At 44.2% G+C, this 18,419-nt stretch overlaps 1 protein-coding gene across 1 annotated transcript in view; it reads right to left on the minus strand.

Annotated features, from left to right (window-relative positions):
- DNAAF11 (dynein axonemal assembly factor 11) overlaps positions 1-18,419 on the minus strand; it is a 175,901-nt gene that overhangs the window by 124,184 nt on the left and 33,298 nt on the right. The gene's annotated exons all lie outside the window — the stretch shown is intronic.

The raw sequence follows: 18,419 nt of genomic DNA on the forward strand, positions 1-18,419 counted from the left end.
GGGCCAGTTGCTCATTGCTTTACAATATTGCACAAACCATTGACTTTGGCTACTGTTTCCAGGTGGGTATAATGGCTTTTATCTGAAACAGGAACCAATATCAGTAAATCTGGGGTACTTTCAGCTTGGAGAGCTATGCCCTCATAGGCTTATTTTCTAGGTTTTAGACTGGAGGTCATTATGAGGACCTTTGATTGGTCTTTTATTTCAACATTGAAAAAGTTTTATTGTAAACCTATTGTGGAAGTTTCTTCTGTTGTTGTGAACAAGCATAAACTAAACCTTCGGTCCAGACATAAAAGAAAAGAAAAATCTAGATGTTGCGTCAAGAATTTTCAGTTCTAATAAGGACACAAAGGCAAGGATTGCCCACTATTATTGTTGATATGATTATAACTTGTTTTTATAGTTGCATCTCAGAGCAATTTCTCTGATTGGATGTAATAAAAGGAGTCAAAGGAGACTTCTCAAGCTTCTATTTCAGGGACAGAATAGAAGCTAGAATGAAACTGGGACTTATTTATGGAACGTTTATAACCAGGAATAGGCTGCAAACAAATTGTACATAGGAAGGCCTAGTCAGAATTTGGAATGCTGCAGATTTAGCTACGTCACAATTTGAGGGCTCACAAAGAAAGTGGCAACAAAATATTGTCACTCTGAGGTTCCGTGACGATTTGAACCCGTGTTTTCAAATTTGTCGGAAATACATAATATTGGTATCAGCGAACCGCAAATGATCCATTTAGTATATCCTGGTGTTTTCGCTACGCTACGAGCAAGAGCACTCCTTTTATAAACACATTTCTGATCTACCCACGGCATCCATCTTAGATCATGGCCGCCATTTTGTGTTTCTTGCCCTCACATACGCAATAACCTCTGATCACTTCATTTCGATTAAGGACACGTAACCTTAGCCGGAGATTCACCTCTTTCATGACACGTGCACCTTAAACCAGATCACGCTGTAGCTGCATGACTCGACAAAGGCTGCCTCCTCTGCCCGAGGCCAGTCCTGCCAAACTGGTCTTCGTGTCCATTGTCCTGATCATGATTAGGCGGCCGAAGCCGGTAGCCTTGCCCATTTACAACCCACAAACATCCCTTATCCCACTTTTCTATCTTCCACACCTGGCTCTGTTTCTTTCTTTCTGAATCTTTATTAGGGGGAGGTAACGAACTTTACGATGAGGCGGTCCGGGTCCTGAATGCAATATTGACAGGGAATTGTGACAAACTAGTGGGAACCCCTCTCTTCGCAATGTTTGGCCTCAGATATTATCGACGGTTCCTGTGTAACGCCAAATATTTATTGTTTTAGACACAAAGGTTTTGGGAATGTATTACATGTAAAGAATTTGCCCCTAGCTTAAAATTCAGTATATAAGGAGCAACCCTCTTTGTACAAATCGAACAGGCTCCTAGTTACTGCCCGTGTGTAGTATCTGTGACTTCTGTGTCCCTGCAGTAATAAACCTTTGGTCTTTGACGCCACCATCGAGAAGCCCGTGTTTCTGTTCATTTGTGCACCAAGGCAGGTGGAACTCCGGGGTCTTTGGGTGTTGTTCCCTGACACCTCTGGACGGAACCAAAAAGTCCAGAACTCCAATTGGCGCCCAACGTGGGGCGACGTCATTCGGTACCGGTCCAAAAGCCTGAAGAGTTCGAGAAGCTTCGTGTGAAGATTCCTGAGGGAGGCGCCCCACTTCATCGATCCCGGCATATCGCAAAAGTGGCCCGAAGTTCTCTTCCACGAGGGTTTCCCGTTCAGGACGGCTGCAGTGGGCCGTTGCCTTGACCGTCGCCCTGTCTTGGACCCGAGGTGCAGTCCTTAGTACGGCGAAACGTGACGGGTTTCTCCTTGGTGACGTCTTCAGTGACTCAGTTAAGTATTTAGTGATAGCTAGCTGGTTACTTTGTGAGGATTGTTAAAATCCTTGATCGGTTCTTGGTTTGGTTTGGTTTTGTAAGATTATCACTGGTTGTTCTAGTTACGATAATCTATTTTGGTTTAGTTTGGGTATCGATACATCAGTTCGTTTTGGTAGGCCTAAGTTCTTGGTTCGAGTGCACATATCTGTTCCGTGTTTTGTTTGTTTTGTGTTCCGGACTGAAAATGGTAAGTCGGAAAATGTTGTCTTGTTTTGGTTGCAACAGTGACTCACGATTGGAGGACTCTTGTCTGGTTCCTCCGATTGGGACTCCCCTATATGATTTATATTGTAAATTTGGTGTGGGTCCTATATCTTATAATGAGGTATGGGTCCGTTATTGTAAGAAGGATGGTGTCCTTAGTTGGCCATTGCATGGTAGTTTTGAACCCGAGATTCTCGACAACTTAGAAGCGAAATTGTTTAGGAAGAAAGCCCGGCCGGCAATGTTTGATTCTTTCCGTTACTGGCGAAAAGAATCCAAACAGAGAGAAATGAAAAAGTTGAAGAAAGAACAGAAAGAACAAGAAGAGTTGACTCTAGAGCAAGCGGCTAAACAGTTGCAGGCTAACGAGTGTGAGAAGGCCATAGATGTAGCAATTAGAGAGCATAACTTAGCGATTGACAAGTGCTATCCTGCCTTGCCATCGAAAATGGCTAAGATACTGGAGGATTCCGAAAACAATCCTCTGTTATCTTATCTGTTGCGGTCACCTCCACCGTATGCACAAGGTGCCACGGCTCCACTTGTCCCGAATGTTCAATTGCCGGTTGCTGGACAACCTGGTGTTCCTGCTCCTGTCCCCCAGAATCAAGTTCCTGTACCTCCTGTGATGAATGTGAATGTTCCTACAGCTCCTCCTCTTCCTGCACTACCAGCCTCTATACCTACATCTGTACCTACTGTTCCACAAACTATTTTTCTCGATACTCCTACTGTTCCGTTATCTATTCCTACCTCTACTGCATTCTCTACGTCTGCGAGTGTGCTAACTCCACTTTCTGTTCGTCGAAGAATCACTGATTCTGTTACTAATATACTGTCTCCTTTATATAAAACTTTAATTAAGACTCCTACTCCTGATTCAGTTCAGAGACGTAGTCAGCTTCCAAGTACTGAGGAACGGGGAATTTTAGATTCCACGGCTCTCAGATGGATTTCGAAGAGTAGAAGATATAGTACGAGAGATGTGCTAGACACATTTATGCAGTGGGGGGAACCAACGCAACGGTACGTCTTTGATGAGATGTGCTCGTTGTTACGTGAAGAAATAGAAGAAGACGATGTTGAATCAGATTTGGAAGATTTAATTAAAGTTCAAAAAGAGTTTGCTGCTGGAATGATAGTGGGTGATAATATAAAAGAAGCGATGGAACTTATTTTAAGTTTTAGGAATGATCCATCTCTTCGTTCACCGAGAGACTTAGAAAAAGGTAAAATGAAGCTAAGTCGCCAATATCCTATGAGGGGGGTTCCTCCAATCTGGCGCGAAGCAATACAACGTGATGATAATGCTGGTATTGCAGCTGCTCCAGCACAGTTCCAACGAGTGTGGATACACATTCCATGGAAGCGAGCTGAAGTGCTAGCGGTGAAACAGGCCTTGCCAGATCCACGTAAGAATCCAGCTGGATATTACAAGGAATTAACACAGACAGTTGAGGCTTGTATAATGAACTTAGCCGACATCGATATGTTATTTGGCAATGTAGTTCCACAACCAGTGTGGGCTAAAATTCGTAGAGAGGATCATCAAGCTGCCTTAGGTGGTGATTGGGCAGCTATCACTGCAGCAGATGGTCAGCAAATAGGTGGTGCGAAACCCGAACCTCTAATTGCTAATCTTCCAGGTAGAATAATTGATCTAATGAAGACTCTGATGCCAGCATTGCGTGTAAATTGGGACAAGCTGTCAGCATGCAGGCAGAAGAAAGACGAAAGTGTCTCCGACTTCTTCACGAGGTTTGAAGAGACTTTTGTAGATCATAGTGGTCAGGACATGAGTACAGAAGGAGGGCAAAGACTGTTTGTCGATAAATTTGTGCATAATTTGTTACCTGAATTATGCAATAAATTAAAAGACTCAGAAAGTGCGTGGGCTGTATCTACAACAGCGCAAATACTTGCGACTGCACAGTACTACGAAAATAGGGATAAAGAGGAAAAGGAAAAATCAGAAAAGAAAACGAAAGATTTAAAAACTAAAGTTCTTTTGCAGCAGGCGTATCCGCCTCGCACGAATCAATCTAATACACAGCAAGGTTCGTACCAAAGGACAGATTATAGTTCATCAAGACCTCAATACCAGTGGAATCAGTGTGCGTACTGTAAGAAAGAGGGTCACTATAAAAATGAATGTCCGATCTTAGCGCAAAATAATGCAGCAGCAGCTCAGAGAGGTCGTGGTGGTTTTGTGCAGAATTCTAGAGGTCGAGGACGAGGTGCTATGCCTCCACAAACGAATGATCGTCCCTCCAATCACTTTGATCAACGAAATGGACAATCTACTCAGCAAAATAGATCTCAACAATATCTTGTTGAGGACTATAATGAAGTAGATGAGGGTTTTCAGCAAAATGGGTACTAGGACAGCCATGGACAGAGAGAGGGAGTAGTATCAGTTCCAGTGGATCAGAGTGGGCCTTATGTCGCAGTAGCAACATCAGGTGTAGTCGAACCGTTTCTGTTGGATACTGGTGCCGCAAAAAGTTCTATCATTCATGCGAAACTCCCTGGCGCACCTTTGTCCGGCTCAACAAATGTTTCCATAGGTTTTTCAGGCGCCCCTGTTTACAACCCGATATCTGGTCCTTTGTCTATTTCTGTTGGACCATACCAATTGAAAGCACCCCTGATTTTGACGACAGGTTGTAATGAAAATCTGCTTGGTTTAGATTTGTTAAAACGACTATATGCGACATTGTACTGTTCTCCGGAAGGAGTACAACTTACATTGGGTAAAAATATCACCTCTCCGATGTACTTGTCGATGGACGCACTCCCGCCGGAGCTACATTCACTCCCTGATTCTCTTTGGGCGACTGGTCCTAATGATGTAGGTCTCCTAGAAATTCCACCGTATGTGGTAACTTTGAAAACTAATGTAAAATTTCCAAGAATTCCCCAATATAAAATATCTAGTGAAGGAGAGCGTGCACTTTTATTGATTGTGCAAGATTTGATTAAGAAAGGTGTGGTTGAAGAAACTAGAGGAAATGTCTGTAACAGTCCTGTATTGCCGATTCTGAAGCGAACTGATCCTACAAAACCTCCAGTTTATAGGTTTGTCATAGACCTTAGAGAAGTTAATAAGATTGTAGTCCCGCAGTTTCCTGTAGTGCCAGACATTACTGCCTTGCTAACATTGATTCCTGCTACAGCCACATGGTTCTCAGTTATTGACTTAAAGAATGCCTTTTTCAGCATTCCGATAGCCGAAGAAAGTAGGGATATTTTCGGCTTCTGTCTAGGAGGTCGCAGTTTCAGATTTAAACGCGCTCCACAAGGCTATTGTGAGAGTCCATCCATTTACAGTCAAGCATTAAAAAGCCAGTTAGATTCCTTTGTCCTTCCTCCAGGTTCTGCCCTAGTACAGTACGTAGACGATCTTCTAGTGGCTGCCGATGACAAGGAAACTTGCAAAGCAGCTACAATTTCCCTATTGCATCATTTGTCTAATTTGAATCACAAGGTGTCTCCTTCCAAAATGCAATACTGCTGCCAAGAAGTGACCTACCTAGGTCATCTCTTGTCAAAGGAGGGAAGGAAGTTGACCCCAGAAAGAATAAAAGCAATTACACAGATGAGTGTTCCACGCACACAGAGAGAAGTACGTGCCTTTCTAGGTATTACCTCATACTGTAGGCAGTGGATCCCAAATTTTTCTCTTTTAGCGAAACCATTGGTAGCTTTGACTGGGAAAAATGTTCCGAGTCCGGTGCCATGGTCTGATGAATGTCAAGAGAGTTTTATTGAATTACGAAAAGCATTGTGTTCAGCTCCTGTATTGGGTACACCTGATTACAGTAAGCCATTCACGCTCTACGTTCACGAGAGAGAAGGTTGCGCGTTGAGTGTTCTGACACAGAAGTTTGGTGATAAACAACGCCCTTGTGCGTATTTTTCATCAACATTAGATCCGGTAGCCAGAGCGTTGCCTAGTTGTTTGAGAGCTACAGCGGCAGCTGCGGCTTCCATCCGACAATCTGCTGGTTTGGTGATGAACAACATGCTAGTGGTCATGGTTCCTCATGCAGTGGATACACTCATGAACCGAACGAAGACACAACACCTCACTAGTGCGAGATTATCTGGTTACGAGCTGACATTACTAGCGAGTCATATTCAGATCAAAAGATGTAATGTATTGAATCCAGCAACACTATTGCCGACTGATCAAGAGTCGAGTGATTCCGAGCCACATGATTGCTGTTTCAAAACGGAGGAAGAGACAAAAGGACGCATTGACTTGAAAGATATTCCGTTATCCGATCCGGATGGTACGCTGTATGTGGACGGGTCATGTTTTAAATTGGAGAATGGTGATGTGACTGCTGCTTACGCAGTAACGACTTTGAAGACGATTGTGGAGACTGCAAGAGTGAGTCAGAATTCTGCCCAAGCTGCAGAATTAATAGCCCTAACGAGAGCGTGTGCTTTAGCTGAGGGAAAGAGAGTGAATGTGTTTACAGATAGTCAGTACGCATTTGGCGTGGCCCATAGTTTTGGCCGGTTGTGGAGAGAAAGAGGTTTCATTACGTCCCATGGGACTAAGATCCAACATGGTCAGCTAGTTAATGACTTGTTGGAATCTCTAACCTTGCCAACTGAAGTTGCGATTGTGAAGTGCAGTGCTCATAAAGCAATCACGGATGATGTTGGTCGTGGGAATGCTTTTGCTGATGAAATTGCTAAACAGACAGCTAGAGACACGATGAGCAGAATGTATGTTGCTACGTCTGCAAGATGGATTGCTGAGTCTGGAATGTGTGAGGATACTATGGAAAGTGTGAAAGAGATTCAGAAAGAAGCAACTAAGGAAGAGAAACGTGTATGGAGAGAAAGTACGGGCAAGTTGGACTCGAATGGATGTTGGATTGATTTGACAGAACAGCAGCGTTGGATGTTGCCCGATGCGTATGTGCTTGCAGTAGTGACGATGGCACATGGAGTAGCGCATATAAGTTCTAAAGGGATCTGTAAGATGTTAGCCCCGGTCTGGAAGAATGAGGGAATCAGTAAGTGTGCAGAGAGAGTGGTGAAAAATTGTATGGTGTGCTTGATGCATAATCCTGGCAAGGGAACTCCAACTCCAGCTGGTCATTTCGCTCCTCCTTCCTGCCCCTTTGAAGTGATTCAGTTAGACTTCATTCACATGGAGCGCTGCAATAATTTGAAGTATGTCCTGGTGGTAGTTTGTGCTTTTTCCAGGTGGATAGAAGCATATCCATTAAAGGACAACACTGCCCTATCGACTGCCAAAATTCTTCTCAAAGAATTTTTCCCTAGATTTGGAATGCCACGGATTGTATGGTCAGATAACGGAAGTGAGTTTATAGGGAAAGTTATGCAGAGTGTGTGTGCCGGCCTAGGACTGAAACAGAAATTTCACAGTGCAAACCATCCCCAGTCTGCTGGTTTAGTCGAGGGTTACAATGGCACCCTCAAGCTGAAAATAGCTAAAATACAAGCATCCACAGGTTTAGCCTGGCCAGACGCACTTCCTTTGGCCTTGTTATCAACGAGAGCAACGGTACATTCTAGAATAGGGCTTAGTCCGTATGAAATAGTCTTTGGTCGCCCGGCAAATATCTGGGGTGTACCAAGGCCTAAAGAATTTTGCTCCATAGAATATCCTATGTTGATAGACTACCTTTACGACTTGACTGCTAAATTGAGTCTTATTCATCAACAGGTTTTCGATGCTTTGCCAAAACCTCCGGAGAGTCCAGGGCATCAGCTGAAACCGGGAGACTTCATTGTCATCAAGAACTTCGCGAGGACGAAGAACCTTCAGCCGAGATTTGTGGGGCCTTTCCAAGTCTTATTGGCAACGAGGACAGCAGTTCGTGTAGCTGGTCGCAAGCACTGGGTACACGCATCACATCTTAAGCGTGTCCCTTTGCCGCTCCCTTACGACGACTGGGTGAAGAAGGGAATTGGTGCCTCCGAATCTGAAAGCACACCGAAGTTCATCTCTTTCAGCGATGCCGAATTGATTACTGACACTTCAAAACCTGACTCTCCTCCTGAAAAGACTCCTTTGAACACTGAACATTTGTCTCCAGCATCACAAGAAACTTTGCTATCTGCGAACTTAAACTCTGCAACAGCTGCTAGTGATACACTATTTTCCGATCAGACAGTACCAGCGAAGCGGAGATATAACCTAAGAAGCCGTAAAATGGACAAATAAAGCAGGCAACTGCATATTGTGATTTTGATATATATTGAACTTTTGCCTTTAGCCAGGAAGTTTGCTATTGTTTATTGTTTTGAAAATTGCCTTGCCGTCTGGGTAGCCGTAGGGTCGTGGCTGTGTGCCTAGTTTGAATCTGCAGGGGTCTGACACAAGGTCGATCTTTCTGTTGGTTCTGGGAACTCCCAGGGCTGATAGAGGCATTTTCATCTACGTACACATCATCAGTGGTCGCGAGCGGATTGTAGAAGATGGAGCTTCCTGCGCTGCAACGAGAAAATGTGATTTATGTTCGCAGAAACAGACTTAATAGAATTCTTCATAGCAAATGCTTTTTGATGCAATGTGCCATTACATTCTTGATTATTTTAGCAACATTGGTGGGTGGAATCGTCTTTAGTATAAATTTGATTTTTGTGCCAGTTACTACAGTACCTCCCCTTGATCCTGCCACTTCTACTCTTTCTTCTATACACTCTTTTCACTCGTTTCCGGAACATGAGCAAGCCCGACGCTCAGAATTCACCAACAACACTTTTGTACAGCTCTTGCACCAACACCAACTGGTAGTTAACACTACAAACTGCTGGGTGTGTGGCTTGATACCCCACACTATGGATAAAGGTATTCCCTATCTGGTTTTGCCTTACAGCTACAATGGATCATTTCAGGCCCTCCAAACCATCTTTGCTTATGCCCTTGAAACCTATCCTCCACGTCCACCACGTTCCACTAAATATAACTCTGCCAACAAAGCCTTAGTCCAGGGAATTATTGACATGGTCAAGGACGTCAATAATACTCCATCTTACCCTAGAGACGAATTGCGAGTATATTTAAGTTGGAATACTTCAGAGTATCGCCTTAGTTTAGGAGAAAGCAAGCGTAAAAGCTCAACTCCAATCTGGGTCGTACCTCACCGAGGTCAGGTCTGTTTGCAAGGTAACGGGAGAAATCCGAGAGCTCAGCTAGGGAGGAGTGAGTGCGTAGAGACTTACGTGTTTACGGCTAACTCTTCCCCTGCCTTTCTTACTGCTAGGGGTACCTACTTCATTTGTCGAGACAGAGCTTATACATGGTTGCCTGCCGACTTTTCAGGATCATGTTATATTGCTGGATTGTTGCCTCCGACATACACTGCTTCATCTGATTACCACAGAACCAGAATAGCGAGAGGTGTCTTCAGCAAGGAAGATACCGCTGGTCAGGAAGCTGGAGACTTCTTCAAAGGCTTCCTTCCGTTCTGGGGGCCTATGGCCAATAGTAGAAACATACGTCAGCTAACACGGGTAGTTGAATCTACTATTACCGAAACTGCTGGTGCCCTTAGCAACTTAACAGCTGAGCTTCAGGCGGATAGGCTAATGACGTTGCAGAACCGTATGGTTCTAGACGTTATACTTGCAGATCGAGGTGGGGTATGCAAAATGATCCAATCGAGCTGCTGTGTCTTTATTCCTAATAATGCTCCAACAGTCTATGAGGCGATCTCTAAGCTACACAAGATTTCCGACTCCATACATGTAGACAAGGGAAACTGGTCCTTCATGGAGTGGTTTTGGACTCTGATATCAGCGTGGGGATGGAAGGTTCTGATGGTCATTGGTGTCATCTTAGTATTCCTATTCTCATGTTGTCTGATTATCCAGTGTGGTCCTGCTCTGTGTAGTCTTTGTGCTGCAACTTGTCTCAGAAAACCACCTGCGTTTGGAGAAAAGGCACGAGAAAGGATGATGATACAACAGCATGTCACTGACCTGATGAGCATAGAATTAGATTCTGACATAGACTGAGTAATTGCCTATGTAAGGGCAAAAGGAGGGTCTGAGGTTCCGTGACGATTTGAACCCGTGTTTTCAAATTTGTCGGAAATACATAATATTGGTATCAGCGAACCGCAAATGATCCATTTAGTATATCCTGGTGTTTTCGCTACGCTACGAGCAAGAGCACTCCTTTTATAAACACATTTCTGATCTACCCACGGCATCCATCTTAGATCATGGCCGCCATTTTGTGTTTCTTGCCCTCACATACGCAATAACCTCTGATCACTTCATTTCGATTAAGGACACGTAACCTTAGCCGGAGATTCACCTCTTTCATGACACGTGCACCTTAAACCAGATCACGCTGTAGCTGCATGACTCGACAAAGGCTGCCTCCTCTGCCCGAGGCCAGTCCTGCCAAACTGGTCTTCGTGTCCATTGTCCTGATCATGATTAGGCGGCCGAAGCCGGTAGCCTTGCCCATTTACAACCCACAAACATCCCTTATCCCACTTTTCTATCTTCCACACCTGGCTCTGTTTCTTTCTTTCTGAATCTTTATTAGGGGGAGGTAACGAACTTTACGATGAGGCGGTCCGGGTCCTGAATGCAATATTGACAGGGAATTGTGACAAACTAGTGGGAACCCCTCTCTTCGCAATGTTTGGCCTCAGATATTATCGACGGTTCCTGTGTAACGCCAAATATTTATTGTTTTAGACACAAAGGTTTTGGGAATGTATTACATGTAAAGAATTTGCCCCTAGCTTAAAATTCAGTATATAAGGAGCAACCCTCTTTGTACAAATCGAACAGGCTCCTAGTTACTGCCCGTGTGTAGTATCTGTGACTTCTGTGTCCCTGCAGTAATAAACCTTTGGTCTTTGACGCCACCATCGAGAAGCCCGTGTTTCTGTTCATTTGTGCACCAAGGCAGGTGGAACTCCGGGGTCTTTGGGTGTTGTTCCCTGACACCTCTGGACGGAACCAAAAAGTCCAGAACTCCAACTCCTATTTGGTTGAATGGATATGGGGTGATTGGTGGATTGGCCTGTGAATGTAATGCAAATGGTTCATAAGAGATAAAGTTGTTGTTTGTATGCTGGTTTTCATTGGCTGCTGTTGATTTCAGTAAAAGAAAAAGAAGCATAATACTCAGCTTCATGTCGTTAATAGAAGTGAAAATGTTTGATATGCAAGCTAAGAAAGTTTTTACTTTATACTCTCATGGCTGAGAAAGATAGTGTTAACGTATGGAAAACGTGTTCTCAATTTAGCTTCAGTAGTACGGTCAGCATTTTTCACAAGATAAAATCACAGAGAACTCACCAGAATTAAAAAAAATAATATAACATTATATTTGAACTAAAATCAATTATCACTATTTCAATATGCTCCTTTTATGATCTTAAAACCTGACATTCACAACACTGTATTTCAAAGAGGACCATGTCCCAGAATCCTGTAATGTCTGTCACAACATGTTTCCGAGTTGTGGCCAACCAATCGGGGGCAGGGAGGGACTTCCCCCAGAAGCCCCTGGGGGTCAGGGTGTGATCATATATGTTTATATATATATATGTTTTTTAACTGATTTACAGGGAACATGTCCCGCAATCCTCTAGTGGCTGCCACACCATTTTGATCATGTTGTGGCCAACTAATCAGGACCAGTACACTTAATTTGGCAGTCAGTGCATATCTAGGCACCAACAGTCTACCTGTATATATAAGATTTTAACCAATTAACGCCCAACCTAAGCCCTTCTTTGAATGCTAATTTCTCAAACGGCTGAACGGAATTACATCATGTCACAAGAAGCATTCTTTCAGAGTAAAGTTCTTACATTCTGCCATCTTATATTTATTTCTGTATCAGGGAGCAAAGTTTCATATGGTAAGACCACACTCAGAGGCACCCTCCTTTACAGACCTCCAGGACCCCGCGCTCAATTTAGTGAGGTCATCACGGACTTCATCACTCCACACGCGCTCCCCTCCAAAGATTACATCCTTCTGGGAGACCTCAACTTTCACCTTGAAAAGCACAACGACCGCAACTCCACCACCCTTTTGGACAACCTCGCCAACCTCGGACTTAAACAACTTGTCACTTCCCCCACCCACATCGCAGGTCATACACTCGACCCTATCTTCACCTCCAGCAATCATGTCTCCTTCAGTCACACCACGAATCTCCTTTGGACTGACCACAGCTGCGTTCACTTTACCTACAACAAGCCTAAACCCAACAACCACCCCCAACCAACTCTGCAAAGAAACGGGAACAAAACCACCATCGACCAGATCTCCTCATCGCTTCTTCTTAACCCCCCAGCCCACTCCTCAAATCCCGATCAAGCCGCCTCCAACCTCACCCTATGGTTATCCAACAGCGCCAACATGCTAGCACCACTGAAAAAACGACAAAACAAACTCTGCAGCAAGAAGGCCTCCTGGTTCAACGATGATCTTAAGAAATCCAAGAAACTCTGCCGCTCCCTTGAGAAGGCCTGGAAAAAAGATCCAACCACCAGCACCAAGGAAGCCTTCAAAAACGCCACCCGCTTACACCACCAACTGATCCGAAAAGCCAAGAAAGCCGCTTTCAAGGACCGACTAGATAACAACGCCCACAACAGCAAAGAACTATTCAATATCGTCAAGGAATTTACCAATCCCACGGCCAACTCCAACGACATCACCCCCTCCCAAGCCCTCTGCGACTCCCTAGCCTCATTCTTCCACAACAAAATCGCAGACATCCACAACAGCTTCGACAACCAACCCGAAGACCAACCCACCCAACCCCTTGCAGGACCCCCACCTCCCTTGAACACCCTCAACGACTGGAACCCAATCTCCACTGAGGACACCATCCGCCTGATGAACTCCATCCACTCAGGATCCCCAAGTGACCCATGCCCTCACCACATCTTCAACAAAGCAGACTCCATCATAGCACCACACCTCCGAGATGTCATCAACTGCTCCTTCAACTCCGCCACCTTCCCGGAAAGCTGGAAACATGCCGAACTCAGCGCCCTCCTGAAGAAACCCACAGCTGACCCCACCGAACTCAAAAACTACCGCCCCATCTCGCTCCTTCCATTCCCGGCCAAAGTCATCGAGAAAGCGGTCCACAACCAGCTCGCCGCCTTCCTTGAAACAAACAAATCCCTTGACTCCTCACAATCCGGCTTCCGAGCCAAACACAGCACTGAAACCGCCCTCATCGCAGCAACAGACGACATTCGAACCCTCCTGGACAATGGAGACAGTCGCCCTCATCCTCCTTGACCTCTCCGCAGCCTTCGACACAGTCTGCCATAGCACCCTTCTACAGCGCCTCAAAAACATTGGAATACAAGGAAAAGCATTGGAATGGATCACCTCGTTCCTCACCGGAAGAACCCAGAGAGTCCGCCTCCCTCCATTCATCTCAGAGGCCACTGAAGTCATCTGCGGCGTACCCCAAGGATCCTCACTCAGTCCCACCCTCTTCAACGTATACTTGAGCCCCCTCGCGGCCATCGCACGCCAACACAACCTCAACATCATCTCCTACGCGGATGACACTCAACTGATCCTTTCACTCACCAATGACCCTAGCACCGCCAAAACTAACCTACACGAAGGAATGAAAGAAGTAGCCGAATGGATGAAACACAGCAGTCTGAAACTGAACTCAGATAAAACAGAAGTCCTTATCTTAGGCACCTCCCCCTCTGCCTGGGACGACTCTTGGTGGCCAGAAGCCCTTGGAAAAGCACCCATCCCGACGGACCACGCACGCAACCTGGGCGTCATCCTGGATTCCTCACTTTCAATGAATAGACAAGTCAACGCCGTCTCTTCATCCTGCTTCAACATTCTTCGCATGCTCAAAAAAACATTTCGTTGGATCCCCACCGAAACTAGGAAAACGGTCACCCACGCTCTGGTCACGAGCCGACTGGACTACGGAAACACCCTATACGCCGGTACTACCGCTAAACTCCAGAAAAAACTCCAACGAACCCAGAACGCTTCAGCCAGGCTCATATTAGACATCCCGCGCAAAGAACACATCTCTGGTCACCTGAAAAACCTCCACTGGCTCCCCGTCAATAAGAGGATCACTTTCCGGCTCCTAACCCACGCACACAAAGCACTCTACGAAATCGGACCAGAATGCCTCAACACACGACTGTCCTTCTACACCCCCTCACGCCAGCTACGATCATCCAACCAAGCCCTGGCCACTGTACCTCGCATCAACAAAACCACCATGGGAGGTAGATCCTTTTCCTACCTGGCAGCTAAAACCTGGAACTCACTTCCCACTCACCTTCGCCTTACTCAGAGCCACCTAGCATTCAGAAAGCAACGTAAAACGTGGATATTTGACCAGTAATTAACCACCCCTCTTCAAGCGCCTTGAGACCCTCTGGGTATGTAGCGCGCTATATAAATTTTCTGACTTGACTTGACTTGTCTGGAAGGTTTTGGGGTGATCGGTCAAGCAGGGACCAGGACAAGTTAGGCTCTAAATGTGTTTTCCCCATGCAATTTCCCATAGGGATTTTAAACAGAACTACATCCCTAACTACTGAACAGAATTTCACCAAATTGGTAGAAAGCTAGATCTTGGTCCAGAAATAGTGAGTTTTGCAATTTGATATAAATCTGTTCTGTAGTTTTGGAGTTATTAAAGTAAAAAGATGTATGTATATCTAGAGACACAGATCCGACACACACCAACAGCAATGTTGGGATTGGCTGGACAAAACCACAGAGGAATGTTGTGGCCACCATTTTGTCCATCTGGACTCAGTTCCCAGAGGGGGAAATAAAATTTAAAAGTGATAGAATGGGTTAGGGTAGACGTGCCATGAACACTTGGTACTGATAGAGGGGTCAGTAAGGGACCCCTCATGTGCAAGAAAGTGTCAGTAAATGTTTTCTTAGCGTGCAAGGCTCAGCGGATTCACCCGGAATCGGGTGGATTTGAGGATCCAGACCCCAATTTAAAAAGCATATACAGCCACTCACAGATCCACACACCTACTCACACTCTCACACCACTTAAACATCCACACAACCATAAACACTCACACACCTATTCCACCACTCACCCAGCCACTCACAGACCAACACAACCACCGAGAGACCTAGACAACCCTCACACAAACACTTACACTCACACATGCACTCACTCACCCATATAGCCACTCAAACACCCACTCACAGACCCACAAAACCACTCACACACCAACTCACTGACCCACACACCCACTCACTTACACACTCACTCACACAACAACACAGCCACTCACAAAGCCACTCCCAGACCCACAAAACCACTCACATACCCACGCAGCCCCTCACACACCTACTCACACACCCAAATAGGCACTACCATACCCAGTCCCAGACACACTCACACACCATCACACACCCATATACACAACACCACGTACACACCCAGGTTACAGGGACAACACAAAAATAGCAGTAGAAATTCGCTGAAATAAACAAAGTTTACAGGGACGTTATAGTTAGGAATCAAAATCTAAACAAACAGAAATTCACTTACAAAAACAGAATACAGGTTCAGATTTTACACACACACAAAACCATAGAATTTCAGAAAGTATAGTTATCTCAAGTAACTAAACCTCGTACCCTTTTCATGCACTGCTAATTACCCCACATATTACATCACTCATGACATCTTCTATGACATTATTGGTAATATAACCGCAACATTTGCAGAGAAATTATTGATGAGAAAACTGTGCTAGCAGGGGTGCAAGTTACAGCTACCATAGGTGACAAGTTATAGTTACTTGAGATAATTACAACTATAACTGCTGAAATTCTATGTGTTTGTGTGTGTAAAATCTAAACCTAACTATAACATCCCTGTAACCTGTTTTTTCAGTGTGTGTATATATATATATATATATATATATATATATATATATATATATATATATATATATATATATATATATAACGCTCCAACTCCTCCTCGTATATGAAGAAGACAACAGCACTCGAGGGTTACTTTCTAGCATGCAGGTTTATTTCTCGCAAGCACTCTCCACAAACGCGTTTCGGCGTGCTGTCTTTGTCAGTGTGGTAACAACATTTTGCACTTTTAGGTAGATTATATAAGACATTTTCGCTTTCTTGTCACAGCCATTGAAATAGACAGAGGACAACCCCACTGTGGTCGCTGTGGGCGCCATCTTTGAATGTCAATATGTGCAACCTAAAGATGATTACAGGTTATGCAATAGAGCCCATAGATGGGCAAATCCATACAGGAAGTGGGTATACACAAAAATTATAATGTTTATGACAAACAGAATAAAATAAAGCCGTGGATCGGCTAAGGTCCTCTATCTAATATGTCAGGTAATAGTCCACCTATTTCTGCAGGCACATAGCATCTTATGTTACCGAGTGAATCGCAAAACTGTACAACTCCATAGCTGGATATAGATTCATCCACATTGTTATGTAAATATGATTATAAAAACCTTGGGACACAACATTATTCAAATCCTTTGCATAGGTGAGTTCTAGGCAAAGGAACAAATTCCAGTATACTTGATCAAGGTCCATTCAACATATTAAAGGGCCCTGATCTCATGAGCGTACGGATAGTGCGAAGATGGTGAGACAAATTATATGTTCTTGAAAAACAATTAAGTATTTCATTATAAAACAAACAAACAGGTACTTCAGCATGCGTCACATTCAACATCTCATTACAGCTACATTGAAGACCCTTTATACATTATCTTTTATATATATATATATATATATATATATATATATATATACATATATATATATATATATATATATATATATATATATATATTTTTTTTTTTTTTTAATACGCACAAATTAAATATACCATATTTATGTATATAGGTGTGTGTACATATATATTTAGATAAAAATATATAGAAAGATCTACATGTATCTATAAATGTATATATTGATAATAGATCTGTCAGTAGCCTTTGATACCATTCCGCATATTAGGCTCCTGGACAGGATGCAGGCCCTCGGTATTGGCGGCTCTATTCTACAATGTCTCTATTCCTTTTTGGTAGATAGAGATCAGGACACCTTCCTTTGCTGCCGCAATCCCCAGTCTTAATGTCAGGGTTTTGCAGGCTCCATTTTGAGCCCCACGCTATTTCATTTGTATATGTCCCCTCTTTCATCACTGACTGAAGGGTACGGTGCTACAAATATCTCATCCGCCGACAATACGCAGTTCCTGTTTACCTCAGACGGGGAGAGGACTTTGAGGGTGAGAAGATCAGAATCTGCTTCTCTAATGTGTTTGCGTGGTTAAGGACCAACCAACTGAAATGTTAACCGGAGAAGTCAATAATAATTTTTTGGGGCACTCCTCCGGATAAATGAAGACACTGGTGGCCAGAAGACATGTCACCTCGGCTCTCCGCCCAACAAACGGTAAAAAACCTGAGCTTTATGATAGACAATACTATGAGATCCCAAATCCAATCACTAGTGGGAACCTGCTTTGGCCTCTTGTGGATGCTGAGAAAATTTCTCCCACTCTTGTCCTTGGGCTGTAAGAAGACCGGTGTCCAGGCACTGGTTGCTTCCAGACTAGTCTATGTCCATGTCCTGTATCTTTGTCTTCCTGAATACCTGCTTAGGCACCTGCAGGTGGCCCAAACCCCAGCCGCCAGAGCAGTTCTTATGCTGAAGCCAAAGAACCATATTTCCTCACATTGCAAAGTTCTTCACTGGCTCCCAGTAAAAAAAGAGGATCAGGTTCAAGGCTTTGGTGCTATTCTTCAAGGCCTTTCATGGGAGTGGCGCGGGCTACTTCAGCAGGAGAGTAGCCCAATACGCGCCACCCAGAGTTCCATCTCCCTGAACCTGGCTTCTGTTCCCAGAATATTTGTGCCCGGACGGGCGGCATCTCTTTCAGGTTCTTAGGAGCACAAGCCTGGACTCACTCTCTATGTCATTGAGATCTGTGACAGAGTTAGCCACATTTAGGAAATTGCTTAAAACATGCTTATTCTGTCAATGATCGCCTATTCTTTAGCATCATTTCACAGCATTAGCGACACGGGCTGTCAGGTGGGTTTGGCGGGAAGGCTTGTCTGAGAGCCGAGACACTGTTGTTGAGTAGCTGTGTGCTATATAAATGTCTTCATTCATTCATTCATTTATACTTGTATTGCTATACATAGTGAAATAGAGAGTGTGTAGTTATGTTACACAAGAGTTTCCATTGAAAAAAACGATTT

This window comes from Lissotriton vulgaris, chromosome 4_1 (assembly GCF_964263255.1).
Source record: "Lissotriton vulgaris chromosome 4_1, aLisVul1.2, whole genome shotgun sequence".
Taxonomy (NCBI): Eukaryota; Metazoa; Chordata; class Amphibia; order Caudata; family Salamandridae; genus Lissotriton; species Lissotriton vulgaris.